Source organism: Oncorhynchus mykiss, chromosome 14 (genome assembly GCF_057628025.1).
Source record: "Oncorhynchus mykiss isolate SJ-2025 chromosome 14, ASM5762802v1, whole genome shotgun sequence".
NCBI lineage: Eukaryota > Metazoa > Chordata > Actinopteri > Salmoniformes > Salmonidae > Oncorhynchus > Oncorhynchus mykiss.
The window spans coordinates 16139033-16159399 of NC_143035.1; the positions used below are offsets into that span (position 1 = coordinate 16139033).

Consider the following 20367-nt stretch of genomic DNA (forward strand, 5'->3'; position numbering starts at 1 on the left):
AGTAGCATGAAACAGAGTGGTGACCCAACACACTGATAAACCTGCACTTTGACTTCCTGTGAGAGGCCGTGCCAAACATAACTTTATACCACACTGCCTGTGATATTGTAACACCAGCCCGAACAATCACCTACCACAGTCCTTGGGAACATCAGCAAAACCTGTGTTGCTTCATTCACCTTTATGGTCTATTGAGTTTCCTTACTGACTATGACACTTAAACAGAAGTGTTTTTATTTATGTGATGATAGAGAATGCAGGGGTTGGGAGGGTTAGCATAATCCAGTGGTTCCCAACCAGGGGTACTAGGAATTCAGTTGTTGGTACAGCATCCGAAAAATGGCAAGACATCAACTAGCACAGAAACATGAAAGATATGATAAAGACTTATGACAACAAGCAAAAACTACAACACACACTGCCACAAGGGTCCCAGTCTTCAAACTGTCTGTGTTTCCTTTCTGATGATAAGGAGGAGCTCTATTAGGATTGGGTGGAATCTTAACACAGATTATACACCCCATCCTCTGCTACTGTGGAACCCTGTCATAGGGCCAAATTCTACATCGAAACACACTTGCGTTAAGTCATACATTGATGTCAATGGAGGACTTGCATGACAGTCTGAGTTGCGCGCGCAGTCTCAATTTAAAACTTGTCCATTGACAGTAAACACTTTTTCCATTGTCTTTTTACCTGTGGGTCAACACTTCCTTTCTGGCTTCCACTGTGGTGATTTAGACAGAAACCAGGCCTTAAAGACAGTAAACACTAGACACTGATCCAGTTGGCTTCTAGCCCCGATGCAACGATAAGGAAGGGAAGTTTCCCCTTACAGAGACTGACTGACTTCCGCTGACCTGGATACACCATCCGCCTATCATGCAGTATGGAGATGGAACATTCCAAACATACTCATTTTGGTCTGACTAACATATAAGTGTGAATGTTCTGGAAACGAGAAACCAGAGACCTTCAGATGTTCTCTGACAATGTGTTTGGAAAATAATTAAGGGGAGGGTACGAGGAATCAAGGGAAGACAATTGACAATGAGCCCATCACAACTTTGTGTGGATGTGTCAAACATAGACCTACTGTAACTGTGCAGCAATGTCATTTCTACAACAAGTATCATTGCTGTAATTCCTTAATAATGAGATGTGATTGCATGTGAACAACGACATAGTGGCCTATTGACAGAAGGAAAAGTTGTTATAGTGGTTTTACCTTGGCGGGAGTGTCTGGTGGGGGGATAAGGTCAGTTGACCTGAGAATGACAGGAAGCTACAATTAACCCCAGGAGCAATGCTAATTCCACACATGACAGACACGTATAGCCTAAACTTCCTTGGGTTATTCAAGTTACAAGCTGCAAAAAAATCACTGTTAATTAATGATGCACTGACACTTCATTGAAGTGTTTGGCACTGGCACATGGCATGTACCAATATCTCAAAATGGCTTCCTCTCTCGCATGTCCTCTCCCTTAGTACGTAGGTCCTGTTCACAGTGAATCCTTGAGTTCAATTCTAGGTTGAGCATTCCACTGGCAGCCTATTACTCCAGCATCAGGTTGATTCGATGACAATAGCGAAATCACAGACAGCTCAAACAGATGCATTCTTCACATGCCTACACAATTTCCCTCAGTGGAGTACTTAAATTCTACTGAGGATGAGAGAATGGGTTCGTGAGGTTATCTACCAACTGAAAGCAAATGTTTATAACCGATAAAATGAGCAAGAAGCTGCAGTGTAATCGGTGTCAGTGTTTCATGACACAAAAAAAACATGTGACTACGAATAAAGACACATCAAATCAAATCAAATCAAATCAAATTGTATTTGTCACATACACATGGTTAGCAGATGTTAATGCGAGTGTAGCGAAATGCTTGTGCTTCTAGTTCCGACAATGCAGTAATAACCAACAAGTAATCTAACTAACAATTCCAAAACTACTGTCTTGTACACAGTGTAAGGGGATAAAGAATATGTACATAAGGATATATGAATGAGTGATGGTACAGAGCAGCATAGGCAAGATACAGTAGATGGTATCGAGTACAGTATATACATATGAGATGAGTATGTAAACAAAGTGGCATAGTTAAAGTGGCTAGTGATACATGTATTACATAAGGATACAGTCGATGATATAGAGTACAGTATATACGTATGCCTATGAGATGAATAATGTAGGGTAAGTAACATTATATAAGGTAGCATTGTTTAAAGTGGCTAGTGATATATTTACATCATTTCCCATCAATTCCCATTATTAAAGTGGCTGGAGTTGAGTCAGTGTCAGTGTGTTGGCAGCAGCCACTCAATGTTAGTGGTGGCTGTTTAACAGTCTGATGGCCTTGAGATAGAAGCTGTTTTTCAGTCTCTCGGTCCCAGCTTTGATGCACCTGTACTGACCTCGCCTTCTGGATGATAGCGGGGTGAACAGGCAGTGGCTCGGGTGGTTGATGTCCTTGATGATCTTTATGGCCTTCCTGTGACATCGGGTGGTGTAGGTGTCCTGGAGGGCAGGTAGTTTGCCCCCGGTGATGCGTTGTGCAGACCTCACTACCCTCTGGAGAGCCTTACGGTTGAGGGCGGTGCAGTTGCCGTACCAGGCGGTGATACAGCCCGCCAGGATGCTCTCGATTGTGCATCTGTAGAAGTTTGTGAGTGCTTTTGGTGACAAGCCGAATTTCTTCAGCCTCCTGAGGTTGAAGAGGCGCTGCTGCGCCTTCTTCACAATGCTGTCTGTGTGAGTGGACCAATTCAGTTTGTCTGTGATGTGTATGCCGAGGAACTTAAAACTTGCTACCCTCTCCACTACTGTTCCATCGATGTGGATAGGGGGGTGTTCCCTCTGCTGTTTCCTGAAGTCCACAATCATCTCCTTAGTTTTGTTGACGTTGAGTGTGAGGTTATTTTCCTGACACCACACTCCGAGGGCCCTCACCTCCTCCCTGTAGGCCGTCTCGTCGTTGTTGGTAATCAAGCCTACCACTGTTGTGTCGTCCGCAAACTTGATGATTGAGTTGGAGGCGTGCGTGGCCACGCAGTCGTGGGTGAACAGGGAGTACAGGAGAGGGCTCAGAACGCACCCTTGTGGGGCCCCAGTGTTGAGGATCAGCGGGGAGGAGATGTTGTTGCCTACCCTCACCACCTGGGGGCCAAGTCTCTAGAAGGAATTCTTTCTTTGTTGTCAGTCAACCTTGAGTTTTATCTGCATTTGATTAGCAATTCCTTCACGGAGCTGTTGAGGGCATATCAGGACCCGAGGCTCATCCCGAGTTTACTGTGAATGGCTCACAGGACTTCAGAGGAGAAGGAAGCTCCACAGATTTTCTCCATGCTGGCACACGATACAAACATTTTTATCTCTTTTTCCTCTCTCCAACTTCATCTTTCGTCATGTGTATCTAGGTTGTTTAAGGAAAGAAAAATATGGGTTTACCAGTCTCTTGTGGAGGCAATGGTTCAGACGACAGTTAGAATATTAAGTGCTTTTGGCAAGCTAAACTATTGACCTGTGAAAGCTGCCCAATGGAATTTTGCTAAGCTATAAACAGGGAATCAATAGGGCCAGTGTGATGCGCAAACAGTATCAATGAGAATTGAATTCAGCTTCTAAACACGAATAGAATACTTGTAACTTAGATCATGAGCTTTAGTGTGTGTGTGTTTATGTAGGCCAGTGTGAGCCAGCTGTGGAACACTTGGTGTGGAAAAGCTTCAATTCAGACAGGAAGTCCATTGGCACAGACATCTTTTTACCCACAGTTCTAAGGGACAATAAAAGCTAATGTGGCATCAGTTATGGGGTAACCACCACAGCATCTGTGCACCACACTATGGACAAACCAGTACACAACGGTAGACTAAGGGTGCTTCCAAACCGATCAAAATGATGCATCGTAAACTCAGGAAAACCAATGGTGTTCAAAGACAGCCAATGGTGTTCAATGACAGCCCTGCGTTGTGGCAATGAAAAGGTGCACAGAATGGGATGCACTACATTTCCGTGGAAGGATTTCTATTTTTGACGCAGCATATCCTGGCGACGAAGCTGTCAACTGATTCAAAAGGAACAGCATTAGGTTGCTCCCGCCTCATTTTCCATCACTCCACCACACCCCCGAAAGCACTCAGCAGACAACTATGCATCAGAAGTGGTGTGAAGCCACCCCAATGCACACACACTTGGCTCTAGCACAGGCTGGAATAGTCAGTCAAATACCTGTCAATCTAAAACACCAAGTCCAGTAAAACAGAAGACGAGAGTTAGCCACAGCTTATGAATCCATCAGTAACCACTCCGCCCAGTCAAACTAACCACCACACACTACTGTCATCTTAATCGTCTGTTGGACTTTCTTTAAGTAGACCCACACTGGAAGCCACCCACTGGCCCTCCTGGAAGATGGAACTGTGGGTGAGGAGGGGTTTACTCCACCAGGTTTGCTCCTCCCCTGGTGAATCATTTAATACATTTGTCTGGGAATGTGTTTTCTAACATTAATGCAGGCATGATGCATTCCACAACATTTATTCCGTGCAGAAGAGAACTGGAAACCATACTGTTTCCATAGTCCCTAAACATCTAGCACAGGGATATCCAACCCTCCGCTCGAGGGCTTTTGATCCAACCCTGTTCTAAACACACCTGACCATACTAAGCACCTGCTCATCAGGACTTGATTAGACTACATAGAAACCTGCACATCTATTATCTCTTCAAGAGTAGGGTGGGCCACCACAGATCTGGGGTGCCATTTAATAGATTTAAAAACCTCCAGAAGGATACAGGTGGAGATTAAGTATGTATCATAGTCCAGTTGCATACAAACGTACCCACTCCTCCTGCCACTCCTCTCTGATGCTTCTCATGCTGCTCTATTATGGTATGGACTCTATGCACGTTTCCATAGCAGCGGAATGGAACTGTTACTTTCATTATTGTGAATTGTTAGACACTACTGCACTGTTGGAGCTAGGAACACAAGTATTTCGCTACACCCGCAATAACATCTGCTAAATATGTGTATGCAACCAATACAATTTGATTTGATCATGAAGGATATTTGGAATCATTCCACAGTGTACAGTAGGACTCTGGGATAGTAGTACCATTTTATGTATATGAGTCGTACTACTCTACTGTAAACACTATCCAGATGGGGCAGAAACGTTTGAACCACTCTTTCATCCTAAATTGAATCCCCCAACTCCAATTAAGTCTTTAAAGCAACCAGATGCTGTTCTGTCTGTGGTTATAGTCCTTTCCCAAAACAGATTTTCCCCACATGACAAGCTGGTAAAGCTGAAGGCTTGGGGGAGCCCAAACACAGAAGTATCCCATATGTGCATTGGTCTCAAATTAATGTTTACAATTTAAAATACTGATTGTCAAGTCTAAACAACGTCAATGCAAATAGAATCAATGTGTTTAATATTGTTAAAGGTGCTTTATTTATGCAGATAACATTTAAATTAAAAAAAATGTAATTCAAAAGTATTCCAGTATTTTAGTTAAGCGCAATTGAGCATCTCACATTCATATTCAAATTCACAGATGTGGAAAGGAGGGTGGGATTGGGGTGGGTGGAGAGAGGGATAGTAGCTCTTCTATATGATAAAAAAATAAAAAATAAACTAACAATGCTGCAATTGTACATTTAAAATTCGTAATATGAATATATTGGTTAACACTTTACTTTAAGTGCACATTAATTAATATGTAACTAAATAGTAATACATTTATTTATAACATAGTTACATGTCATTACTAATTACACTGTAATAAGGTGTTATTTGTGTTATTACACAAGTGTAACAAGGATATGGAATTACAAATCTACTTGAAGGTTATTCCACATGTGTAATTACGCATGATTGATGTATGTGTAATTACAAGAGGTCTAGTTCCAAATGTAACTAACATGTTAGTCTCCTGTGTAGCACCATGTTAACAATGCAGCCTATTGTGTAACCTTGTTACATGTAACTACATAAGTCACTACCACCTAAATAAGCTAGGCTAGGACTCCGTCAGCTGTTGTAACAATGCAAACCCTATCATTAATTACAGCTTGTTATCTTATTTCCATATTATTTGGCTTAAAGGATGTACCGCATTACATGTAAGAGCAATGGATATGCAATGTTACATGCAATGGATATGCATGTAACTATAATGTACCTACCCAGGAGCAAGCAACTTAATATAAAGAAAAACACATAATGGTATAACCTTTGTAGATATATGTAACTAGACAAGTCAGAACAAATTATTATTTACAATGAAAGCCTTGGAAGAGGGGGTTAATGGCCTTGTTCAGGGGCAGAAGGACAGATTTTTACCTTGTCAGCTCGGGGACTTGATCTAGCAATCTTTCGGTTACTGGCCCAATGCGCTAACCACTAGGCTAGCTGCTACGTAAGTACTTTGAAAGGAATTGAAGAGTTTATTTCTCTGGTTTCAAAGGTGTTACATAATTGAAACGTTGTTCAAAATAATACAATCTATAATGTTAAAGTAGGTACTCTTGAGCAAGCAGCTTCAAGTAAAGTGAGACACAGTAGGGCCAACCTTTTTATTACAATCATTGGGAAAATACACTTCAATGTAGAATAACTTGTTACAGCACCTATTAGTAAACAAAGTAAAAACACTCCTCTCCCTGGGTCTGTTTCAAACTCCCTTCAGTCCTATTACATCTGGGGTCCTAGTCAGAACAAATACAAAAGTCTTTATTTTTCATACCCTCTGATACAACTGATCGAACCAGGATTTAAAAATATAGTGGCTACTTCAGCACTGCCACCCATCTTCCCACCAACACTTGAAAACAATGGAGACGAACAATAGTAAACCAAACAAAAAGTAGTTGACCTTTTAAAAATGCACAGTGACAGTGACAAGGAAAAGTTTAAAAAAATACAAAAATAAACTACACAATTATCTTCTGCATCAGTGCCTGCTAATTTCAGGGGAAGATTTTTGCAAGATGTGTTTACAATGTACTTTCAATGCAATTACATATTTCACAGAATATATCCAAATGTTATTTATTACAATGTTACAAAGAAAAGTATCGTAACTACAATGTTTCTACAAAGGAACAAGCAAAGTGAAACACATTGTGAAACACATTGTGCGTTACTCATGTAATTACTATGTTACAATTTAGGCAGACACCCAATAAAGCACTTGTATTTGTGATCAATGGGAATCCATCTCAACCTATAAGTGTAATTACAATATACTTTCAATGCAATAACATATTTCACAGGATACATCAAAATGTCAGTTATTACAATGTTGTTATGAAGAAAAGTATTGTAAATCATGTTTTTTATGCAGGAACAAGCAACTCAATGTAAAGTGAAACCCATTTGATTCATTCTCTATGTTACGTGTTTTTGATTGTAGTAGGTGAAGTTTGGTGAGACACTGAGGGTTGGTGCTTAGCCTGTTGATAGGACAGTGATATGTTTGGAAGCAATGGAATCGAGAGTCTCCCGTTTCATGTGATATACATTGTTACATGGAGTGACCCAAAAAGCACAGATAGCAACCAAACATGCTTATAACCCTGTCAAAATAATGAAACATTCATTTGCTGTAGGATGGTTGTCCCAAAGACATCGCATTGGTTGATATAAATGAAAAGTTGAGATTGCTGTTTTTGGCAAATTAGAGCTTGCAGGGAGGGGATGCTTTCATTTAAAGGGCCGGTATTGACCGCTATTTAAATTGACACAGCAAAATACCTGGCACCGGGTACTCCCGGTTACATTTCCTCTAGGGGGTGCATGCAAAGACTGAAAGATCATAGAGCTGATATTCTAATCGGATGTCTTTGAAGAGTTGAGAGAGCACTCCTTTCTTATTTTCTTAAAAAAAAAATTGGTCCGATTTCCCCTTAGCCTCCAAATCTGACCCTTTATTGTCTACCACCCTCTTTCAATGTGTTGTGTGTGACATCCTGTGTGAGGATCCACAAAGTTGTTTGTGTGGTTGACTGTCTGGTGATTGTAAGCCAGCCTTTTCAGAGACCTGACATACGCTCTCCAGCAGTCACTCAGAATGGTGGAACCCCTTCGCACATGTCCTCTGATGATAGGGATTAAGGTTTCCTGTGAGCGGTTTTACACCATTTTAAGAACTGTGCGCAGTCTGTTGTGTTTGACCTCCCTCATCCCAAACACCAAACCCTGTCTTCTCCACGTTTGCCCCATCCTTCCACGGTTGTACTGAAAGATAGGAACAAGTGCATATCGTTATTTTGCGACAGGGAGTTGGCCAGTGGTTCGTCGCGCCTTGGAATGGCAGGGATCTGTAAATCCATGGGAACTAGCGGAATGTCACTTATGACACAAGCTAAGGTCTGATGGGTGAAGTTGTATAATGTTGAAACATGATCCTGGGAAACATCACTGATGACGTGTCCAAACAGCAGAGATGTATTTATCAAATAATTCAGTATATGAAATGGGCAAGCCCTCTATTTTTGATCCATATCAGTATATCCACTGAGGAGTAATTTAACAAGGCAACTGATTACCATAAGTGAAATATATTTACAAATGATCTCTGTGCCCAAGCCCAGATATTGAATGTTACTACATCAAAATTGATAATGCTATGCCTTTCTCTTGTGCGAGAACTTGGATTAATCTATCACCACCAATCTCCGAAGAGAACTTGAACCAATTCGGAAACCCTTCCTCCTCTTGAACCTCCTCAGGGCTTTGTTGTGCAGACCTTCAATAATGAGAGGTAAGACACATGTTGTGATATGAGAAGACTTGAGTGTCCCAGGGAAGCATGACCATCAACTTCTATAGGAGGGGCACCAAAATCAAATCTCACTTAGGGTCCCAAATCGTCTGGAGCTGACACTGCTCCTGTCTCATGTGGAAATACACTTTAGAGGAGGCTGGTGGCTGAAATGGAATTACAATGAGCCCGTCCTCCTATAGCTCCTCCCACCAACCTACACTGGTCAATGTCAGCCTGTCCTGGCAGTGTACATTCCTATAACCTATGAGACTAGCTAACTAGGCTACATAGGAGCTCAAGATGACAGTTAGATTCACTGTACATTTACATATTAAAATATTTATTACAGTACAGTACTCCTAATTTCAAACTCTCCCAAAGTTCTCTAGGCCAATCAATACCAGTTGTAACATTAACTTACCATATGTATCAATCTTTGCACGCATGCCGGATCATGTTCTGCTTGTGGCCACAGATAGGACACCTCACAGATTTCTTGAGCAGGCCTTTCTTCTGAAGGTATTTGATAACCTTTTTTTGTTTTTCTGCTGTTTTCTTCTGACAATATATCACTTAGCACACACGCCATGTTCAATTCAAAATCCCTGGGTCAGGTAAAAACAGTATTGGATTTGGGCGCACAGTTTAAGAGTTTGAATGTGTATCCAGCGGTAATTATAGAAATTGCCGTGAAATACCCAGGTGCGGGAAATTGTAGCAACATCATTCAGCAAAGAAACAGATGTTCACTTGTTCTCATGTTGTTGAGCAACAGTCAACGTTGACCAAGGATAACCAAGGTAAATAAATAGTAAGATATGAATGTAGTTCAAATTTAGAATTGATTTTGTCTTGATAATCAGTGGATTTGTCCATCCTTTTGAGGGACAATCTCGTTCTCGGTCCCTACCTGTCGTTAGCTAAGGTCTAAATGACACAGCTGGAATTGACCTGTTTACACAAACAGTAACTAGCTAGTTGTATTTCTAATCAATAAGGCATGAGGGGTTGTGGTATATGGCCAATATACCACGGCAAAGGGCTACTCCTGCACGACACAATGCGGAGTGCCTGGATACAGCCCTTAGCGATGGTATATTGGCCATATACCACAAACCCCCGAGGTGCCACAGTCCCTGGTTCAAATCCAGCTGTGATTGGGAGTCCCATAGGGCCGTGCACAATTGGCCCAGCATTGTCCTGGTTTGGCCGGGGTAGGCGGTCATTGTAAATAAGAATATGTTCTTAACTGACTTGCCTAGTTAAATAAAAAATAAACACATGTAAAGTCACTAGCCTGTACAGTGGCCTAGTTAGCTAGCTAGCAACCTAAGTTAATAAGCTAAGATTAATGTTACTAGCTAGGCTAGTCTACTGTCAGTGTGGTGATAGCTAAGTTTAGCTTAGCCAAACCATTTGATGGTATTTACTGTTAGCTAGACAAGCTGGCTGGTTTAGCTTGCTAGCTAGTTGTATGCCATAGCTCTAGCCAGCTCATTAGAAGTTGTTACCAACATCGTAGTTAGTTGTGACAGACCAATTTCCACATAAGTAATAACCTAATACTACAATAAGTATATACAATGAAGATATACAGTAATAGCTCATATATGATAATATATCTGTAATACCTGATGAATTAATATAATTGGCTTTAGAAGTATTATGCAGTGTTGCACTTGTAATAACCATAGCAAGAATGAATACCTGCAATTACAATTCTGAAAACCATGTTTGTATGTCCCACACGGTTATAACGGCTTCCCTTTGGAAAGCATGACACATTTCTTAACAGTACTTTTGTTTACACTGAAAATGTGTTATTTGTTCATCCATAAAATGTCACGTAAAAGGACTTACAAACAATGCTAAAAAGATGGCGTCATTAGCAGAGGATGATGCCATAACCGAAGTGGTAGATGTCGAGATCCCTAAGCAAGAGGTACAGGAACCAACTGTGGTTGCTCTAGATGATGATGTACTTCCCATATATGGTAAGTATTGCTTGATTCGTCATAATTTTTGGTCCCAGTAGAAACATTACAATTATTTTGGGGAGAAAGTTAAATATCTGACCAGACCAAAGCACCAGACTCTTTGATATTGTTTATGTGAGGAGTCTGTAATATTGACACTGCCAAGTGCTAGTTAGTAGGTAGAACCTTTGTAAGCTTCAGTTAATATTTCAGTTCAGAAGTGCGGCAACCAAGAATTGATCAGAGAGGGTGATGGGAGCCTCCCCCCATGCATATACTTATACCCCTTTCACACCAATAACCAGTGTTTTACCATGTGTATTTGAAGTGGGTAAAAACCTGTGTCAGACCCATTCATACTAAACCTACGACACAGGTAATAAGCATGCAAGGCCATTCATGGAAAATACCTGTCCAGCAAACTAGTAGTGCTGTTGCGTTTGGACATGACTGACTACAGGTCAGTGAACACAGATCGACCCATACAGACCAACAGCTCACCCATGCTTACACGTGTTATTAGGTCAGCCCTAAATCCATCTTTATTGTTTGTGTTTTGAATATTGTGGAGGAAAGAATGGTTTTCCGACCTGCTTGTGTGTGTGTGTATCACAGATCTGTGCATTAGCCAGGCTATAAACTATAAAAAGGGCAGGCTGGTCCATTGCCTAGTGGTTGGGAATCCCTGCTGTAACCATTCATCTGTTGGCTGACAGCCTGAATGTTCTCTGTGTTTCTCCCTTTAGGACAAGGGGATCAGACTCCCTCCATACAACAACCAAGTCCTGTTGGTCTGTTGGTCAGTGTGTTTGCATATAATGGAGAAAGAAAATCTGATTTGCAGATTATAAATATCAGCACAACACTATAATCAAATATATATATATTATCTTTCTTCATGTTTAGCATTTTAGTCACTGTTAAGTTCTAGCACATATCACACACAGGTATCCATACCAAATTCATACAACATAACATCAATCACCTACAGAAAACAGGGTATCCAAAAAACATATGCTTCAAACAATATACTTTGGCGCCACCTTCTGTTAAAATTTGCCAACTGGCAGTCGATGGATATGAACAGAAACGTCTCCCACACAATTCCTCCCTGTAACAATCTCTTCACACATCTCCCTCCTTTAATCTCTTCTCCTCATCACTCCCGTCCTTCATTACTCCCCCTCTCCCCCTCAGTGAGGCAGAGGACAGTGCTGGAGCGCTGGGTAAGGTCCAGACCCAGGTAGAATCGACACACAGAATACAGAATCCCCAGTGTGGAGAACCCGATCAGAACCCACAGAACCTTAGCACTGAAACACAGAGGGGCTAGTCGGAGGGAGATAAGGAGGGGGAGAGGGAGAGCAAGAAAGATATATTTTAGTGAATTATTGAGCAATAATTCAGAATCAAATCAAATTGTATTTTCACATGCGTCGAATACAATAGGTGTAGACCTTACAGTGAAATGCTTACTTACAAGCCCTTAACCAACAATGCATTAAGAAGCGAATAAAACATTTTTAAAAATAAGTGACGTAAAAAATTTAAAATATAAGTAAGTTACAAATAAATAAAACAGCAGCAGTAAAATAACAAGCAAGGCTATATACAGGGGGACCAGTACAGAGTCAATGTGCGGGGGCATCGGTTAGATGAGGTAATTGAGGTAATATGTACATGCACGTAGAGTTAGTGACTATGCACAGATTATAAACAGTAAGTAGCAGCAGCGTAAAAGAGGTGTCTGGGTAGCCCTTTGATTAGCTGTTCAGGAGTCTTATGGCTTGGTGGGAGAAACTGTTAAGAAGCCTTTTGGACCAAGACTTGGCGTTCCGGTGCTGCTTGCCGTGCGGTAGCAGAGAGAACAGTATGACTAGGGTGGCTGGAGTCAGACCATTTTTTCGGCCTTCCTCTGACACTGCCTGATGATATAGAGGTTCTGGATGTCAGGAAGCTTGGCCACAGTGATGTACTGGGCCATACGCACTACCCTCTGTAGTGCCTTGCGGTCAGAGGCTGAGCAGTTGCCATACCAGGCAGTGATGCAACAAGTCAGGATGCTCTCGATGGTGCAGCTATAGAACCTTTTGAGGATCTGAGGAGCTTTTCAGTCTCCTCAGGGGGAATAGGCTTTGTCGTGCCCTCTTCACAACTGTCTCAGTGTGTTTGGATCATGATAGACTGTTGGTGATGTGGACACCAAGGAACTTGAAGCTCTCAACCTGCTCCACTACAGCCCTGTCAATGAGAATGGGGGCGTGCTCGGTCCTCCTTTTCAGGTAGTCCACAATCATCTCCTTTGTCTTGATCACGTTGAGGGAGAGATGCTGTCCTGGCACCACACAACCAGGTCTCTGACCTCCTTCCTATAGGCTGTCTCATCGTTGTTGTGTCATCGGCAAACTTGATGATGGCGTTGGAGTCGTGCCTGGCCATGCAGTCATGAGTGAACACGGAGTACAGGAGGGGACTGAGGATCAGCATGGCAGACGTGTTGTTCCCTACCATTACCACCTGCGGGCGGCCCGTCAGGAAGTCTTGGATCCAGGTGCAGAGGGAGGTGTTTAGTCCCAGGGTCCTTAGCTTAGTGATAAGCTTAGATTGCACTATGGTGTTGAACGTTGAGCTGTAGTCAATGAATAGCATTCTCACATAGGTGTTCCTTTTGTCCAGGTGGGAAAGGGCAGTGTTGAGTGTGCAACGGATGTGAAACGGCTAGCTAGTTAGCGGTGGTGCGCGCTAAATAGCGTTTCAATCGGTGACGTCACTTGCTCTGAGACCTTGAAGTAGTGGTTCCCCTTGCTCTGCAAGTGCCGCGGCTTTTGTGGAGCGATGGGTAACGATGCTTCGAGGGTGACTGTTGACGTGTGCAGAGCGTCCCTGGTTCGCACCCAGGTCGGGGCGAGGGGACGGACATAAAGTCTATACTGTTACAAGTGCAATAGAGATTGCATCATCTGTGGATCTGTTGGGGCGGTAAGCAAATTAGAGTGGGTCTAGGGTTTTTGGGGTAATGGTGCTGATGTGAGCCATGACCGGCCTTTCAAAGCACTTCATAGCTACAGACGTGAGTGCTACAGGTCGGTAGTCATTTAGGCAGATTACCTTAGTGTTCTTGGGCACAGGGGCTATGGTGGTCTGCTTGAAACATGTTGGTATTACAGACTCAGTCAGGGACATGTTGTCAGTAAAGACAGTGTGATATCAGTCACCCGGAACAGCTGGTGCTCTCATGCATGTTTAAGTGTTACTTACCTCAAAGCGAGCATAGAAGTAATTAAGCTTGTGTGGAAGGTTTGTATCACTGGGCAGCTCATGGCTGTGCTTCCCTTTGAAGTCTGTAATAGTTTGCAAGCCCTGCCACATCCGACGAGCGTCAAAGCCTGGGTAGTATGATTCAATCTTAGTCCTGTAGTGACGCTTTGCTTATTTGATGGTTGGTCAGAGGGCATAGTGGGATTTCTTATTAGCTTCCGGGTTAGAGTCCCACTCCTTGAAAGCGGCAGCTCTACCCTTTAGCTCAGTGAGAAACTGATTTGAGTTTCCCTGCATTAAAATCCTCGGCCACTAGGAGCACCGCCTCCGGATGAGTGTTTTTAATATTGATTAATGCACAATGAATGAGTGGATGTGTGTTTGAAGTATATTGACTAAACACATGACAAAATTAATGTCTTGAACAGAATATGAGATTACAACTTTTCTAAAAGTTTCCTATGGGAAAGATATGGGGAGAGTGGCATTTGAGGAACTGTTTGAGCCTCCAGCTCAGGGCTGGCTCCAGGCATAAGCGACATAAGTGGTCGCTTAGCCCGACCCCAAAAGAACTCAGTATCTTTACTTACTGTTGAGAGTTAGAATAGTAGAATAGTGATAGAAAAAGCACCCATTTGTCATACTTGAGTAAAAGTAAAAGATACCTCAATAGAAAATGACTCAAGTCAAAGTGAAAGTCACCCAGTAAAATACGACTTCACTAAAATACAAAAAAGTATTTGGTTTTAAATATACTTAAGTATCAAAAGTAAATGTAATTGCAAAAATATACTTAAGTATAAATCATTTGAAATTGCTTATATTAAGCAAACCAGCCTGGACACTCCAACACTCAATTGTTCATGAGTCTGCCAGATCAGAGGCAGTAGGGAGGACCAAGGATTTTCTCTTTATAAGTGTGTGAATTGGACCATTTTAGCATTTCAAATGTAACACGTACTTTTAGGTGTCAGGGAAAATGTATGGAGTAAAAATGCAATTATTTTCTTTAGGAATGTAGTGAAGTAAAAGCAGTCAAATATAAATAGTAAAGTACAGATACCACCACCCCCCCCCTTAAGTAATACTTTAAAGTGTTTTTACTTAAGTACTTTATACCACTGGTAGAATACACAAGGTGGAAGTTGGAACTTTGGTTGGGCATCAGCAGTTTTTCACTTGTTTTGTCAGTCATGGACAGTCAGTCAATTAGCCATGTCAGCTAACCATTTTTAGAGTGGTAAGTTAGTATAGCCAGTTATCGTGGCTGAATACTGACCGTGCACTTGCCCAGGGGCGCTGACCTACAGTGGGCCCCCATTTAATTTGTTAGTCACTCTCACTCAGAGATCACAAGTATGGCATACAGTGCATTGGTAAAGTATTCAGACCCCTTGACTTTTTCCACATTGTTACATTACAGCCTTAAAATAACATTTATATAATTGTTTTTTTCCCTTATGTATCTACACACAATATCTGAAAATTACAATGCAAACCTGTTTTTTTTTACATTCTTGCTAATTTAATAATAATTTAAATAAGAAATATCACATTTACATAAGTATTCAGACCCTTTACTCAGTACTTTGATTAAGCACCTTTGGCAACGATTACAGCCGAGTCTTCTTGGGTATGACGCTACAAGCTTGGCACACCTGTATTTGGGTAGTTTCTCCCATTCTTCTCTGCAGATCCTCTCAAGCTCTGTCAGGTTGGATGGCGTGCGTTGCTGCACAGCTATTTTCAGGTCTCCAGAGATGTTCGATCGGGTTCAAGTCCGGGCTCTGTCTGTGCCACACACGAACATTTAGAGACTTGTCCCGAAGCCACTCCTGCATTGTCTTGGCTGTGTGCTTATGGTTGTTGTCCTGTTGGAAAGGGAATCGTCGGCCCAGTCTGAAGTCCTGAGCGCTCTGGAGCAGGTTTTCATCAAGGATCTCTCTGTAGTTTGCTCCGTTCATCTTTCCCTCAGTCCTGACTAGTCGCCCAGTCCCTGCCTCTTAAAAACATCCCCACAGCATGATGCTGCCACAACCATGCCTCACCGTAAGGATGGTGCCAGGTTTCCTCCAGACGTGATGCTTAGCATTCAGGCCAAACTGTTCAATCTTGGTTTCATCAGACCAGAGAATCTTGTTTCTTATGGTCTGAGAGTCTTTAGGGGCCTTTTGGAAAACTCCAAGCGGGCTGTCATGTGCCTTATACTGAGGTGCCTTTATGGTAGAGTTGCCAGACGGAAGGCACTCCTCAGTAAAAAGGCACATAACAACCCACTTGGAGTTTGCCAAAATGCCCCTAAAGACTCTCAGACCATAAGAAACAAGATTCTCTGGTCTGATGAAACCAAGATTGCAAAAACTAAATACCCACCCACATTAGTATAATGCTCCCCAAGTGTTTGATAAGACTAGGACATTTCCCAAGACTAGGTCATTTCTCAACACTAAGTCATTTCTCAAGTGCCATTCATTTCTGAGTGGTGGTGAAGAATGACACGTCAGGTCATTGCTTAAATGATGTCGGTAAGGTGAAGACATTAGTAAAAATTTCTGATCTACCAGCTTTAGCAGACTGACTGAGCTCTAAAGACCCTCTGAAACTCTGGTGGTCCCGAGGTGCTGGGCGCTGAGACTAAATACTTGCGTCTGGCGTAGGTCACCTGGAGTGAGAAGCTGCCCCAAATACACACACACACACACACCTTAGTCTGCAGGTAGCCATGCCCACAATGTAAACACTTTGTGCAATGTATAGTGAACAAATTACCTTGCTCTAACACACCCAACACCGTTACTCCTGCAATGAGCACTACCTGATCCAGCATGTCTTAAGAGCTAAAAAGTGTGTCTTTCCAGCCTGGTGTTTAGATGCATGTTTCCCTGACTGAGGGGACCGATAGGTGTCAACTCTGTGCGAGAGGCTGCGGTCTTTGAGTGGCCTGGATCATGTGGGTAATTTATTATCCAATGCTTCGTCAGGGGTTTGATCATTAGTCCAAACAGTTACCTCCATTTTGCAACTAAAATGAGTTTCTATTGGATAAATGTAGGCATGTCCCTCCCTGGTTCATTACGCTCCTTCCACTTAAAGGTTTTTGCAACAGAATCGGCATAATGATTACACCCCTGGTAGCCCAGTGCAATGTTCAAGGAGCAGACGGTTTCATGTCTAAGCATATTTATCTATGCTATATTACAAAAAGAAAAAAATAAATCCAGCCCCATTGCAGACACCAACGTTTTGCTCCCAGACAAATGAAAACAACTTATTTGCTCGCTTTGAGGACAACAGTGCCACTGACACAGTCCGCTACCAAAGCCTGTGGGCTCTTCTCTGTGGCCAACACGAGTAAAACATTTAAATGTGTTAACACTCGCAAGGCTGCCGGCCCAGACGGCATCCCTAGCCGCGTCCTCAGCATGCGCAGACCAGCTGGCTGGCGTTTATGGACATATTCAACCAATCCCTATCCCAGTCTGTTACCACATGCTTCAAGATGGCCACCATTGTTCCTGTTCCCAAGAAAGCTAAGGTAACTGAACTAAATTACTATTGCCCCATTGCACTTTTGTCATCATGAAGTGCTTTGAGAGACTAGTCAAGGACTATATCACCACCCTATCTGATACCCTAGACCCACTACTATTTACTTACCGCCCCAATAGGTCCACTGACGATGCAATCGCCATCACACTGCCCTATCCCATCTGGACAAGAGGAATACCCATGTAAGAATGTTGTTCATTGCCTACAGCTCAGCATTTAACACCATAGTACCCTGCAAACTCATCATTAAGCTCGAGACCCGGGGGTCTTGACCCCGCCCAGTCCAACTGGGTCCTGGACTTTGATGGGCCGCCCCCAGGTGGTGAAGGTAGGAAATAACATCTCCACCCTGCTGATACTCAACACTGCGGTCCCACAAGGGTGCGTTCACAGCACTGTACTCCCTGTTCACTCATGACTGCGTGGCCATGCACGCTTCCAACTCAATCATCAAGTTTGCAGACGACACTAGTGGTATGCCTATAGGGAGGTGGTGAGGGCCCTCCCGAATGTGGCGTCATGAAAATAACCTCTCACTCAACGTCAACAAAAAGTAGATGATCGTGGACTTCAGGAAACAGCAGATGGAGCAGCCCCCTATCTACATTGACGGGACAGTAGTGGAGAAGGTGGAAAGTTAAGTTCCTCGGCGTACACATCACGGACAAACTGAAATGGTCCACCCACACAGAGAGCGTGGTGAAGGCAGCGCAACAGCGCCTCTTCAACCTCAGGAGGCTGAAGAAATTTGGCTTGTCATCTAAAACACAATTGCTCCGCCCTCAACCGCAAGGCTCTCCAGAGGGTAGTGCGTAGAGGTCGACCGATTAAAAGTTTTCTTAACAATTGGAAATCGGTATTTTTGGACACAGATTTGGCAGATTTTTTAAATTTGATTTTTTACACCTTTATTTAACTGGGCAAGTCAGTTAAGAACACATTCTTATTTTCAATGACGGCCTAGGAAAGGTGGGTTAACTGCCTTGTTCAGGGGCAGAATGACAGATTTTTACCTTGTTAGCTCGGGGATTCAATCTTGCAACCTTACAGTTAACTAGTCCAACGTTCGAACCACACGAGGAAAGTGCCTGTTACACGAATGCAGTAAGAAGGCAAGGTAAGTTGCTAGCTAGCATTAAACTTATCTTATAAAAAACAATCAATCATAATCACTAGTTAACTACACATGGTTGATGATATTACTAGTTTATCTAGCGTGTCCTGTGTTGCATATAATCGATGCGGTGCTTATACGCGAAAAAGGACTGTCTTGCTCCAATATGTACCTAACCATAAACATCAACGTCTTTCTTAAAATCAATACACAAGTATATATTTTTAAACCTGCATATTTAGTTAATATTGCCTGCTAACCTGGCTCGTTGTGAACTCTGTGAAGACTATTTCTTCCAAACAAAGACAGTCAACTTCGCCAACCGGGGGATGATTTAACAAAAGCACATTTGCGAAAAAAGCACAATCGACTGTACCGAACCATAAACATCAATGCCTTTCTTAAAATCAATACACAGAAGTATATACTTTTTAAATCTGCATATTTAGCTAAAAGAAATCCAGGTTAGCAGGCAATATTAACCAGGTGAAATTGTGTCACTTCTCTTGCGTTCATTGCACACAGAGTCAGTGTATATGCAACAGTTTGGGCTGCCTAATTTGCCAGAATATTACGTAATTATAACATAACATTGAAGGTTGTGCAATGTAACAGGAATATTTAGACTGATGGATGCCACCCGTTGGATAAAATACGGAACGGTTCCGTATTTCACTGAAAGAATAAACGTCTTGTTTCAGAGACAATATTTTCCGGATTCAACTATATTAATGACCTATGACTCGGATGTCTGTGTCTTATTATGTTATAATTAAGTATATGATTTGATAGAGCAGTCTGACTGAGCGATGGTAGGCAGCAGCAGGCTCGTAAGCATTAATTCAAACAGCACTACTGTGCGTTTTGCCAGCAGCTCTTTGCAATGCTTGAAGCATTGAGCTGTTCATGACTACAAGCCTATCAACTCCCGATATTAGGCTGGTGTAGCTGATGTGAAATGGCTAGCTAGTTAGCGGGGTGCGCGCTAATAGCGTTTCAAACGTCACTCGCTCTGAGATTTGGGAGTAGTTGTTCCCCTTGCTCTGCATGGGTAACGCTGCTTCGAGGGTGGCTGTTGTCGATGTGTTCCTGGTTCGAGCCCAGGTAGGGGCGAGGAGAGGGACGGAAGCTATACTGTTACACTGGCAATACTAAAGTGCCTATAAGAACATCCAATAGTCAAAGGTATACGAAATACAAATCGTATAGAGAGAAATTGTCCTATAATTCCTATAATAACTACAACCGAAAACTTCTTACCTGGGAATATTGAAGACTCCTGCTAAAAGGAACCACCAGCTTTCATATGTTCTCATGTTCTGAGCAAGGAACTTAAACATTAGCCTTTTTACATGGCACATACTGCACTTTTACTTTCTTCTCCAACACTTTGTTTTTGCATTATTTAAACCAAATTGAACATGTTTCATTTTATTTGAGGCTAAATTGATTTTATTGATGTATTATATTAAGTTAAAATAAGTGTACATTCAATATTGTTGTAATTGTCATTATTACAAATACATGTAAAAAAAATTGGCTGATTAAATCGGTATCGACTTTTTTTGGTCCTCCAATAATCGGTATCGCCGTTGAAAAATCATAAATCGGTCGACCTCTAGTAGAGGTCTGCACAACGCATCACCGGGGGCAAACTACCTGCCTTCCAGGACACCTACAGC

At 42.3% G+C, this 20367-nt stretch overlaps 1 pseudogene; it reads right to left on the reverse strand.

Annotated features, from left to right (window-relative positions):
- Positions 1–7529: 7529 nt before the first annotated feature.
- LOC149978299 (uncharacterized) lies at positions 7530–10305 on the reverse strand (annotated as a pseudogene).
- Positions 10306–20367: the final 10062 nt, after the last annotated feature.